General features: G+C 30.4%; 1 long non-coding RNA gene across 1 annotated transcript; it reads left to right on the top strand.

Moving 5' to 3' along the window:
- Window positions 1-388: 388 nt before the first annotated feature.
- LOC101256359 (uncharacterized) lies at window positions 389-4392 on the top strand. Its single transcript, XR_182531.5, has 4 exons — window positions 389-624; window positions 1087-1128; window positions 3704-3885; window positions 4025-4392. It is a non-coding gene; the product is annotated as an uncharacterized lncRNA (long non-coding RNA).
- Window positions 4393-13555: the final 9163 nt, after the last annotated feature.

Here is a 13555-nt window from a genome sequence, read left to right as displayed (position 1 = left end):
TATAATTAGAAGAAAAAAAGAATCTTGCTGGAGGAGTTGAGAACGTGGGTGACAGTGGTGAGCCGAAGAAAGAAGAAAGATCAAAAGGTTAATGGTTGAAATTGTTTTTTATTTCTTAAAATCAAAAATTTATTTTTTATGATTAAACTAGACCCACATGTCATATGTCATAGTTTTATTTATGACTTTTTCAAGATACACACGCACATTATTTTTAAAAGTAATTTTCATTTTGTATTTTATATATATATATATTAATATTAAAGTGTATAATAGATACTAATCTCGATTATGATATCTAAGTGAATAATACAAAAACTTAAAGTGACTGTAGATGACTTAAGTCTTATTTTTATATAATAACTAAAAAGGATATCTATCCCTTTTTAGAAATGACAGATTAGAGGACGAACACAACATAAGCAAATTGTACAGAAGATTTTTTGAGGTGTACAACAAACTTAGTTTTTCCTATTTTTTCTGCTAACACGTGTATTGTCTTCTAGCAAACCACGTACCACTTTACAGTGCAAGCAGACTATCTTACAAATTCCTATGATCCTTCTCTTTTCAACATTGGCTTTGTTCTTCACTCTTCTCATAGTTTCTCTACCATTTGTTTTGGTAATATGCCTCCTCTTTCTCCATTTTACTTTTTCCATGAAAAATAATTTTTCTATTTGGAATTTCAAATTTCACCTCTGCTTCCTTGATTGTTCGTTCTCGTAATTGTGTGCTCTTTGTGCTGATATATCTCTTCCCTAATTTTTTGTTGTTTTAGTGCACTTTCTTTAATTGTAATCATTATAACAACTTTTAAGTTGTCTTCAATTAAATTTTATACCTACATATTAACATTTTTTTTTCTAATTTACTCATGCATGTCTAGATTCTATCTCAAAGTCTCTTTTATAAATTTACTTTTTCGTTTGTGCTGTTAAAATCTATGTAACTAGATGTGCCTCTGCTTTTTTTTTTTTTAAATTCTAACAAGTATTCTGTAGTTGCAACAACTAATTCAATTTAAGTGACGCACTTAAGGTGTTTGATAGTATGCCTAAACTAACTTTAAATTTTTTTTTACAGATTTTCTACTATGTATTCCTTTGTACGTGAATGATCCAAAAGGTACGTGCTTTGTTTCTACTAGATGTCTGTTGTTTATATATATATTTTTCCCAAGAAATGGTTTGTCCTTTGTTTGCATCTATTTCAATTGCAAGTTGTTGCTATTAGTTAAACTTTGTGTTAGCGAGAAAATTTAGATATAATATACAGTTTTTTCAGCATTTCATTAAACTGTAAATATTATTTTTACCAAGATAAAATATTTCTCAAAATAAGAATGTCAACATATAAGGGCAATACATAGATTTTGAAAGACCAAGGACATCGGCTAGATGATAGAGTTATGGACTACTTTTACCTTTTTTTGGTTAAAGGTAAAGCATGAAGAAGTTGTACATGCATATGTAATGTTCGGTGAAAGTTTTGAATAAGTTTTTCCTTGTTTTTTGGACAAAAAATTTTTGCTTCATTAGTCAATAAATCAATAAGTATGTTATTATCGGACAACTTCTTATCATTTATATTTAGAAATATGTTTCAAATGTATAATATACTTCTCTTTATATAGTGAGGTTCTTTCTTTCTTTAATTTTTTCCACTAAAATTTTATTTGGATGCTTAAATTTGATAATAATCGTCATCCTCTTAAACGAAAACTTCTTAGAGGACTAAATGAAGGATGGATTGAAGTATTCCATCAAATCTATTTGGTCTCTCTTAATTTTGATGGTTGAATAGGCGTATAATGTGATTTCAAGATTTTTCTTTCTCAAATTCGTAGCAGGATTCATGTATGTTGTCTTGAAATGGATGTTGTGAGCCGTATATCAGTATACAAAGGTGTTTTTCCGAGTTAACCCTAAAATCTGAGTAAATATTGTTTGGAAATGGTTAGCCCTTAACTCTAAAATGTTAACTCTATTTGTCTTTTCTAGACATATGGTTGCTTACATTCGTTTGGTTCCTTTATACTTCAATGACAATTAAGTTAGCACCTAGAGTCTAATGGCACTACACACAAAGTATCAACATAGACATTTGCACTTCCTTTTGCTACTGTATTTCTTTTATCATTAGTGTTGAACTACAACTCTTCATTTGATAAGATATTTATTTGGTTATACAAGGCTCAAGCTCAAACTTAGTAAAAAATGTGTAGTACATGTTTCATGTCGAACATGGTCTTTTTTATGGTCTTATCAATAAGTGAATGAATACCTCAATTTGGGATTATAGAAAGTCAAAATGTACAGTTGATTTCTTTTCCTAATCAACCGAAATAAGTATTTGAAGGGAAAATATTGCAATCTGTTATTGAAACAAGGCCTATTGTGCAGACACTTTTAGTTTCAGGACAACTTCCTCAATGACGAAATCAGGCCTCAGCTTAGTATTTGACATGTTTCCATTAAAGATGTCAATCTGAATCTTATTTGAGCTATGTAGAAGATTCAACATCACTGCATATTTCTCAACAAAAATTGTCTACATCTATGTTAAATTTTGATTATTTTGAGTTTGGGTACTGTTTGGAAAAATAGAGTTTGATCTCTGCAGCTGCAGATTTGAATAAGTTTGTCCTAGGAAAGAGGCAAAAGTTATACTAAAAGAAGTTGAAGGCAAAAGCTTCTAATTTTTGTACAAAGCAGACTGCTCGGAGGGAATAACTATATTGATTCTTTTAGTAATATAAATATGGAGGAATAAATTTCATTTGGATTTTTAAATTATGGTTTGTTTCACATTAAACATGTTAGCACACAATAAAGTTTTCATATTAGACGTTTCTAGCTCATATTTCGAAAAGTAAAAGGCTGAAGAACAATGTTTCTCTTTTCTGTTTATTTAAATATATCATTCAGTTATAAATATAATTCAGAATTCTGATTGTGATTGAGCTTCCTTTTATCCTTCGATTTTTCCTTGCTTTCAAGATTCACACTCTGTATGTAGTACGCAACTCATAAAATATATTTAGTGAATGATTTCCTCAGAGAAAATATGGTTTGTTGATGTTCTTTCAAAGATGTCTGCTCATAAAATGCTCCCTTTCTTTGTTTGTGAAGAGAAAACATTTTCCTCTTCTTAAGAATGTCTAGCTTGCACCTACAATGATATCAATGTAAGCGACATAATATGAGACGTGCAAATGAGCATATGTTAGTCCCTGCATATTACTATATACTATTAAACTAGTAACAATAGTAGGATAAATATTGTGTTTTTAGCAACAATTAGGGTTGTTCTTTGAAGGAGTACTCTTTTTCCCTTTCTTTTCTACTTTGTGTGGAAGACGATTTTATTTAAGTGTTAGACTAAACCATAGCCCATATATAGAAAGAGTAGTTACACTATTATGGGTAGTGATAACATTAAGATTTCTAAGGTTGCAAAAGTATCTTATATAGATGGTACTAATTTAGGAGAAACTAATTCATCATTATTAGCTTGTAGTTTTGATAGTGCATCTTCTGGAGAAGTTGTTTTGACATGATAGTAATTTAATATTTTAAATGATCATATTTCATTTCAAGATTACGTTTAAAATTTAATTTTCTCATTCATTTCATGTTTATCCACTAGCTTAGATTTTAATTGCTTACTTTTAACTAACCTTAAATGCTTAACATTGCAGGAACGAAACATGGGAATTTTCCTTCATTTCTTAGCTTTGATCATCAAGGGTGGTCACTTATACATCTCTAAATCTCTACCTGAGAATTTAACAAAGATATCTTACCTGCCAAGATTTTGATATAATGAGAGCTTTCATGAAGGAAGTGTGATCAAATTTGAGGCCTGCTTTGTGACCAAATTGTCAGTACTGAGCATCACATCATTTATAGTCATTCTCTGGGTTATTTTACACACTTGATTGGACTTTTATGTTTATCTTCTAGATCTTTACATCATTTTCTTTTCCTTTTTTCATTTAATTCCTTTTTGTTGGGTTTAGGTTCAGGAAGCTGAGTGCCTTGCTGATGAACTCATCAATGCTGCCAAGGGTTCTTCAAATAGCTATGCTATTAAGAAGAAGGACGAGATTGAAAGGGTTGCCAAGGCTAATCGTTAAGAGATTGATGTTGGAACAACTTTCTTGAGAGACTTTTTGGTTATGTTATTTTCTCATTTCTGTTTTCATGTAGGCATTATAGCATCTACTACTCCTTATGGATTTAGTTTCTTAGAGGATTTATGTTTGGTATTGTTATAAATGTTAAATTTTGAAGTTTCTTTTTTCGGGTTCTCAGTAGAATTTTGTTAAACACATGGTATGGTTTGATTTTCTTTAGATGTTTTAAGTATGAAGATACTTCAACTCTATTTGTTAGCCCATGATGCAAATAGTCCTGTTTGACCCAGAAAAAAAGGTCTAACTGCTGAGAATATTTCTGAGACAACAAGGTCGATGTCAAGTTGTACCAACGCTTTTCTTTTCTTTACAAGAAACTATTTGTGTCTGTAACATTTTAAGATTGTAGAAGCCTTTGAACCTCCAAACACAATTCATGTTTAATGCTATAAGGTTTTTGTGAGAACCAAACTAATCTGACTTAGATGAACTTTCACTTATAGTCACTCAAAAATAGTTTAATTACTTTTTGTAGCTACAGTTTAATAATTGAAATTTGTAGTTACATGTTATAGAGAGGAGTGAGGCGAGCGAGAGAGGACAAAGAATGGAAGCGAGGTGAATTGTATATGTATATAGGTTAGATAATGGTTTATTCCACATATGTATTTGTATATATGGCAAGAGAGATTGAGAGATGAAGGAGAGAAGTGAGCGAGATTGGGAGCGGGAGGAGAGAGGCGAGCGACAAAGAGCAGAGAGATGAATAGGTTAGATAATTGTATATTATATATATGCACTTATATATATGGCAAGCGAGATTGGGAGAGAAAGGAGAGAGGTGGACGAGAGAGGGCAAAGAGTGGGAGAGATGTGAATTATATATGTATTTTGGTTAGATAATTGTATATTATGCATATGTATTTGTATATTTTAGTGAATTATACATATACAAATGTCGCTAATTATACAAAGTCGAAGTCAACCCACATAATTACTGTATAATATTAGTCATGAATGGTAATTATAGCAAACTATAACTATAATGCATAATTAAGTTGTATAAGTTTGCTTAATTGCGTATTTTTCCCTGTTAATAAGAATGCAAACCAGTACTTTATAAACATATTTATTTTTTCAGATTACTTCCAAGAAAATTAAAAAGCAATAAAAATCAAATTATATACTAAAATCACTTGTCATTTTTTGTTATTTCTTATTTTAAAAAGTTAGATTAAATCTTTTATTTTCTTAATTATAGGTTTTAGAATACTATTTAGAAAAGGCAAAATGGTCTTGTGGACCTTTATACTTGTATCAGTTTGTATTTTGAACCCCTCTACTTATTCTATTTGTCATCTGGACCCTTAGATTCAATAAAACACAATATATCGGACCCTTCTGACCATTGACCACGCTTATGTAGCTTTAAGATGGTTGAGTTGACGCAAGTGTGTGATTTCACCTAAGGCGAGTGAATGACATTTTCGGATTAAAAAAATTAAAATTATAAAATAAATAAATTTAAAAAAAATAATTAATTAAAAATTCCTTCTTCTTCACCAAATATCTCATCCATTTCACCATTTTTCATTCAAAATCTATGAAAAAGTCATCACCACCGTCGTCGCCATTTTCGCCGATGAAATCGATAAACTCTCTCCCTCACCTATCTACATCTCCACCGCACACCATCACCAATTTCCTTTCCTCCTCCAACCTCCACAAAATCAACAACTTAAGTCATCCCACCAACAGATCTGATCGAAAAACCTCTTCACCACCATCACTTCGCACCCTCACTAGCTCGTTCTTCTCTACATTGACCGGTGCCGCCTCTCTCCCTTACTCCACTGTGAAATAGTGGTCTCCGGCGATTGCGATTTAGTGCTGCGATGAATACCATCAATGCCGCTTTCTCTCAACAGTAAATCAATGAACTCAAGTCATACCCAAGATTTGGTAAATTGATGTTAATAGATTCCGAAGAAGGAAAAAGGTTGTGTTTGGTACGAAAATGATTATGAAGAAGGGGAAAAAAATTGGGTTTGGCATGAAATTTCTCCATGGATTTTGGCAGTGAATTGGGAAATTAGATATACGGAGGTTTCATCTTTTTCCATTATAGCTCACCAAGATCTTCATCACTTTTTCTATTATTAAACAAACATATCAATAGATCAAACAAAACACATAAAAACATATGAAAGTTCAAAACATGAAATTGGAGTAATGAAGTTGAATAGAAAATGGTGAAATAATACTCTAAAAATAAATTAAGATTTTATTATTTTTACTTTTTTTATTAAATACTTTTGATTAATAATTTTTAAAAATAGTTATGAAATAATTATGACAAGGCATTAATAAATCTGACGTAGATATGACATGTCATTTATGTGAGGAGAGTGAGCTACACATATGGTCAGAGGGTTTAAAAATCTCATTTTGATTAGTTCAGGGGTCCAGATGACAAAAGGCTAAGTAGGAATATCGAGAATACAAACTAATACAAGTACGAGGGTCCACCAGACCATTTCGCCTTTAGAAAATGTCAACTTTATCAATATGATCTTTAAAATACTTTATTATGTACTTTTTAATTGATCCGTGGTACTTTTTAATTGTTTGAATTATAACTCCTTACTTCTATTTATAAGTGAACAAGGATGGGGACGAACACAGCATAAGAATATTACACCAAAAGCAAGTTAAATTGTATTACTTTATTTTTTCATAAAACATATGTACTTCTACGTGTACTTGTTATTTTCTACATAGAAAACATGTAATGTATGCACTCATCTTGACATAATAAATACTTACGAAAAATTTTATTATGTGTGAGGTACAACTAGTTTTAATTGTATGAACACTTATTTTATTATATTTTCATTTGTGGGCCCATGTTCTATTGTCTTCTTTCACTTTTATTTCTCTTTGTTACTTCTTTTTTCTCTCTCTTTCATTGTTTTTTCTAGATTTTTTTCAAATCGTGTATTTCGAAATCAATTTAATTGCTACATTAGTTTATTTAGATGAAAATAATATTTTCTTTGTCTACTGTTCTTTGTCATGATTTCTATAGTTAGAGTCAAACTATAAGAAGTTAAAAATTTTGAGTAGTATTTTTTAAATGTATTTTTTCATCATATTGATATGCAAAAAATTTACAATTTATAGTGTTTTTCATATAATTTTTGAATATCTAATTTTTTTTAAAACATCAAATTAATTTAATCTAATTTGACTATTGAAAATTAATCATATTGACTTTTGAAAAACACAACATGATAAATAAAAGTGAACAAAGAGAAATTTAATTTTCTTTACTTAATTTGTTTTAACAGCAAATGTTTTTGAAACTATAATTTTTATTATTCTATAATTAAAGGCTATGGGAATAAAAATATTCAACTTAATTCTTCGGATGGCCACTAATCCTATTAAAATTGATTATTAAAATTATTTTTGTTTCTTTTCCTCCCGTTTTTTAATTATTATATTTTAAATTTTGTCTTTCTATTTCATTAATTTTTAACTTCTATTTTTAGAATTCATTTAAACAGAACTTTTATCTATTTACAAAATAATTTTCACTTTATTCGAAAATTGATTATTGACCATGAAAATTTAAAACACAATATTTTCTTTTTGAAGTTATATTATCAATATAATTCTATTTTCAATTATATATAGAGAGAAAGATGAATTCTATAGTCAAATACCTAATAATAATAATAATAATAATAATAATAATAATAATAACCATGCACATAACCTTTCATTCTATTAGAAATTCAATTTACTAAACTAGTTTTATTTAATTATATTTTATAATTTTGTTATTAATATATTATGTAACTATTTAATGACAAAAATAATAATTTTAAAATAAAAATAAATAAGTAAAAAAATAAATTATTTTCACTATACCAATAGATAGAGTAATTAAATTTATTTCAAATTAGATTTCGAAAAATCAAAAAATAACAAAAAGAGGAAAGAGAAAAATAAGAAAGATAAGTAAAAGTAAAAAAAAAGACAATAAAACATGGATCCCACGAATAAAGATATAACAAAATAAAGACTTAAGTCATCAATAGCCCCTTAAAGTTGTCTACGTAATTCATTTAGACACCTCAACTGAAACTCTTACCTATTCGACACTTTAATATTAATAAATATTTATCTATTGAACATAAAATAACAATTACCTTTACAAATATTGTGCGTGTAATGCACACTCATTATCTTGACAAAATTACGAATAGAACTACGACACGTGGCATATGGGCCCATAATTTTAATTTTGAAAAATAAAGAATATTTTCTTTGCCTTTAATAATATATAAAAAATTGAATTGATAAAACAAAAAATCTTTCCCCCCACCCTCACCCCATCTAACTTATTGCCCTTTTTTCTTCATCTTCTTCTCTGTTGTTCCACAATCACCATTCCTCTGCATAACAAAAAAGAAAATGCCTAACCCCATCTCATTTCGAATTCATCCACCAAATGTTTTCCTCTTTCATTTTCTTTGTTATATGCTATTCCTCCGACGACTATTCCGATTTTATAAATATAATCAACCTTGATAAATTATTTTGAAATCGACAACAAAGAAAAATTAAAATTATATCAAATATTTTATAGCATTTCTAATAAGTTTATGAATGGTGATAGTTGCTGAATTGGAGTTATTGAAAATAAAAATGTACAGATATTAGTCAATTTTTTAACTCCAAATGGTCCATTTTTTCTTCTTCTTGAAAATTCAACAGATACTTACTTTGTTTACAGAAAATGGAAAAAAAAATGAATCATAACAAAAGGTAGAGAAATTTGAAGTTTTTAAAATGGTGGGTTAAAGGAAGATGAGTGTGGTTTTTTTGTTTTTTTTTTATTTAAAAGATTTATGTTTAATTAAATTATTTTTTTATATATTTAGTCAATGCATGCCAAGTGTCAATAAAGTAGGTATAAATATTTTTTAAAAAAATAAAAAAATGCATTGACGCGCTCAGCAGCAATGAGATACACTTATTTTGCCACATCAGCGTTTTGTATTTAACAGGCACATTTCTTGATAATCCAGATGTTCAATAGGTATAAGTCTTAGTTTAGGTGTTTAAGTGAATTCTGTGGACATCTTTAAGGGGCCACAGATTTAAGCCTAAAATAAACCCTCATACAAGTAGAACCTCAGACATAATACTACACATTATTACTCTCTCTCAAAGCATGTGAAAGAGTACTACAAATTTCTCTCTGTTTACTTTCAAATATATTCTTCTCTTCTGAGGGATTGTTGGTTGGATTTCTTAAGGTAATCTTTTTATTTTTATTGGTGGATAATCTTAGTTCCGTTCTTGTGAACATGATTTAGTGCACATGCTGATATAATTACTTCATTAGCAGGTTCACTCCATGCAACTTCAAGCATTTTCACTGGGATTATCTGAGGTGACTATTTACTGTTTTTAGACGTCGTAAGTGGATAGAAAGATATTCATAGTGCTAGTGTCATACGTAGATGATATCGTGATTTTGATGTACTTTGGGTGGAACCATTGTGGGGTTTTAGCAAGTGTGAATGACAAAAGAAAAGAGAGAATATGAAAAGTAAGGGAACTACTTTGGTTTTGGATTTGAATTTGGATTTGGCAAATGATGTGATTGATTGAAAAAATTTTTGGACAAAATTTATTTAATCAATTTTTGTTAAATCAAATAAATTCTGTTAATATTATCTCTTATAAATTTGCCGGTAAGGGTAACATTTCGAAAAGTTGTTACTTTTCCGAAAAGTCGTTACTTTCCAAAAAGTAGTTATTTTCCTAACAGACACATTTTTTCGAAAAGTTGTTATTTTTTCCAAAAGACACAACTTTCTGGATAAAATGGGTCTGAACAGATTTCACTGAACAGACATGTTCCTTGCTGAACGTTACTTTCCAAAAAGTAGTTATTTTCCTAACAGACACATTTTTTCGAAAAGTTGTTATTTTTTCCAAAAGACACAACTTTCTGGATAAAATGGGTCTGAACAGATTTCACTGAACAAACATGTTCCTTGCTGAAAATGACTATAAAAGGAAGTCAATTTTTGATTTTTCAAACACTGAAAATTTTTTCTTTCTCTGCATTTATTTTTCACTCAAATAAAATCAAAGTGTCGATCGACTGAGTCTGTGTGACTTGTTGTTGTTCTTAAGTTCGTTGAAGTTAAAGAAGTTTGAGGTACCGCTATTTCTTTAACAGGTTTAATCCGTTTTATCTTGGGAGAAATTAATCCATAACCTTGGGTACAGTGAGGGGATTAAATTTCTTAAGGACACACAGTAGTTTCTGTGGACTCGGATTAATTCTTGTATTTTATATTTTTTCTGTTTCATCTTATTTCTGTTTCTGTTTATTAACCTTATAAATACAGGTTATTGTAAGAAAATAACAATCTTAAGAAATTTAACAGTTTCTGTATTTGAGGTTTCTGGAGATTAAACCTTTATGGTTTTCTACTCTGCTTGAATTTTTAAAAATTCATTCGATTAACGATTAAAAGAACATAAAAACTTTATCGTTAAATCAGAAACAGTTTGTGTAAAGATTTGTTCTTCACTGTTAGTATTTTAAATACTTAATTTATCTGCCATTTGTGACAGAAAAAAATGACTAATTCAAGTCAAACAAATGCTAGAACAGTAAGTGTTGCAACAACAACGGTTGCACATAATCGTTCAAATGCTGCTTAGCACCGGCTGAGAAACCTGTAAAGTTTTCTGGAGTCGACTTTAAGAGATGCCAGCAAAAGATGTTCTTCTATCTCACTACGTTGAGTCTGCAGAAGTTCATCAATGAGAATGTTCCTGTATGTCAGATGAAACTCCGGCTGATGAACGATTCTTGGTAACAGAAGCATAGACACACTCAGATTTTTTGTGTAAAAATTATATTTTGAGTGGTCTGCAAGATGATCTGTACAATGTGTACAGCAATGCCAAAACCTCAAAAGAACTCTGGGATGCTTTAGAAAAGAAGTACAAAACAGAAGATGCCGGAATGAAGAAATTCATTGTGGCAAAATTTCTGGATTATAAGATGATAGACAGTAAGACTGTCATCACCCAAGTTCAAGAATTGCATGTCATAATCCATGATCTCCTTGCTGAAGGTATAAATTTATTTAATGCCTATGTTAGAAATATTAAGTTTTCCCTTAATACTCACATAACCTTTAATGTAGGATTGATTGTGAATGATGCTTTTCAAGTGGCTACAATTATTGAAAAGTTACCTCCATTGTGGAAGGACTTTAAAAACTACTTGAAACACAAACGCAAGGAGATGACTGTTGAAGATCTCATAGTAAGGTTGAGAATCGAAGAGGATAATAAGGCTGCAGAAAAGAGGTCACGTGGTAATTCAACAATATCTGGAGTAAATTTTGTTGAAGAAGATTCCACAAAATTAAAGAAAAGAAAGAAAGCATCTGGTCCAAAAAGCAATCCTCCTAAGAAGAAATTCAATGGAAACTGCTTTAATTGTGGTAAACATGGTCATAGGGATAATGAATGCCGGGGTCCTAAGAAGGACAAGAAAAATAAAGATCAAGCAAACTTGGCTGAATCCAAAGGAGAAATGGATGATCTCTGTGCAATGCTTTCAGAATGTAACTTGGTTGGAAATCCAAGAGAATGGTGGATAGATTCTGGTGCCTCATGCCATGTTTGTGCCAACAAAGAATTATTTTCATCATATACTCCAGCACTTACAGATGAAAAATTGTTTATGGCAAACTCCGCTATTGCAAAGGTGGAAGGAACTGGCAAAGTCCTATTAAAGATGACATCAGGCAAGGTGGTGACTTTGAATAGGGTCTCATATGTTCCAGAATTGAGAAAGAATTTAGTTTCAGTTCCCGTTCTGACCAAGAATGGATTTAAATGTGTATTTGTTTCTAATAAAGTAGTAGTAAGCAAAAATTATATGTATGTAGGAAAAGGCTACCTTAGTGATGGCCTTTTCAAACTCAAAGTAATTGCAGTTGATATGAATAAAGATTTTGCTTCTTCTTACTTGCTTGAGTCTAAATGTTTATGGCATGAACGTTTGGGACACGTTAATAACAAAACCTTGCGAAAACTGATTAACTTAAATATTTTGCCAAAATTTGAGTGCAATAAATCAAAATGTCAAATTTGTGTTGAATCTAAGTATGCTAAGCATTCTTATAAATCTGTTGAAAGAAATTCAAATCCTTTAGAATTGATTCACACTGATATTTGTGACATGAAGTCAACACCATCACGTGGTGGGAAAAAGTATTTCATAACTTTTATTGACGATTGCACTAGATATTGTTATGTCTATTTGCTAAATAGTAAGGATGAAGCAATAAATGCATTTAGGCAATATAAAACTGAAGTTGAAAATCAGTTAGATAAAAAGATCAAAATGATCAGAAGTGATAGAGGTGGAGAATATGAATCTCCATTTGCAGAAATATGTTTAGAAAATGGAATAATCCATCAAACTACTGCTCCCTACACTCCTCAGTCTAATGGAATTGCAGAAAGAAAAAATCGAACTTTAAAAGAAATGATGAATGCATTACTTATAAGTTCAGGTTTACCACAGAACTTGTGGGGGGAAGCTATCCTTACAGCAAATCAGATACTTAATAGAGTGCCTCACTCAAAGACAAATATAATTCCATATGAAAAATGGAAATGTAGAAAACCCAATTTGAAATATTTCAAAGTGTGGGGGTGTCTAGCCAAAGTCCAAGTTCCTATACATAAGAGGGTAAAATTAGGACCTAAGACTGTGTATGGTGTATTCATTGGATATGCCACAAATAGTAAGGCATGTCATTTTTTGGTTCATAAGTCTGAACATCCGGATATTCATGATAATACGGTAATGGAATCATATAGTGCTGAATTTTTTGAACATATCTATCCGTATAAAACTAGACTTGAGTCATCTAGTGGGGGATCTAAACAACCCAGAGAAGAACCAAAAGAGAATGAACAAAATGAAGAAAGTCCAAGACGCAGTAAACGTCAAAAGACATCTACTTCATTTGGATAAGATTTTGTAACATTTCTTCTTGAAAGTGAGCCTCAAACATTCAAGGAAGCAATGTTGTCTAGCGACTCAACCTCTTGGAAGGAGGCTGTTAATAGTGAAATTGAATCAATCTTAAGCAATCATACTTGGGAGTTGGTTGATCTTCCTCCCGGGAACAAACCCTTGGGTTCAAAATGGATCTTTAAAAGGAAGATGAAAGACGATGGAACTATTGACAAATATAAAGCAAGACTTGTTGTCAAAGGTTTTAGCCAAAAGGAGGTCTTGATTATTTTGACACATATTCGCCAGTGACTAGGATTACATCAATTCGGATG

This window comes from Solanum lycopersicum, chromosome 3 (assembly GCF_036512215.1).
Source record: "Solanum lycopersicum chromosome 3, SLM_r2.1".
Lineage (NCBI taxonomy): Eukaryota > Viridiplantae > Streptophyta > Magnoliopsida > Solanales > Solanaceae > Solanum > Solanum lycopersicum.
The sequence above is the reverse complement of the archived record's forward strand: the minus strand, read 5'-3'. Positions and strand labels throughout refer to the sequence as shown.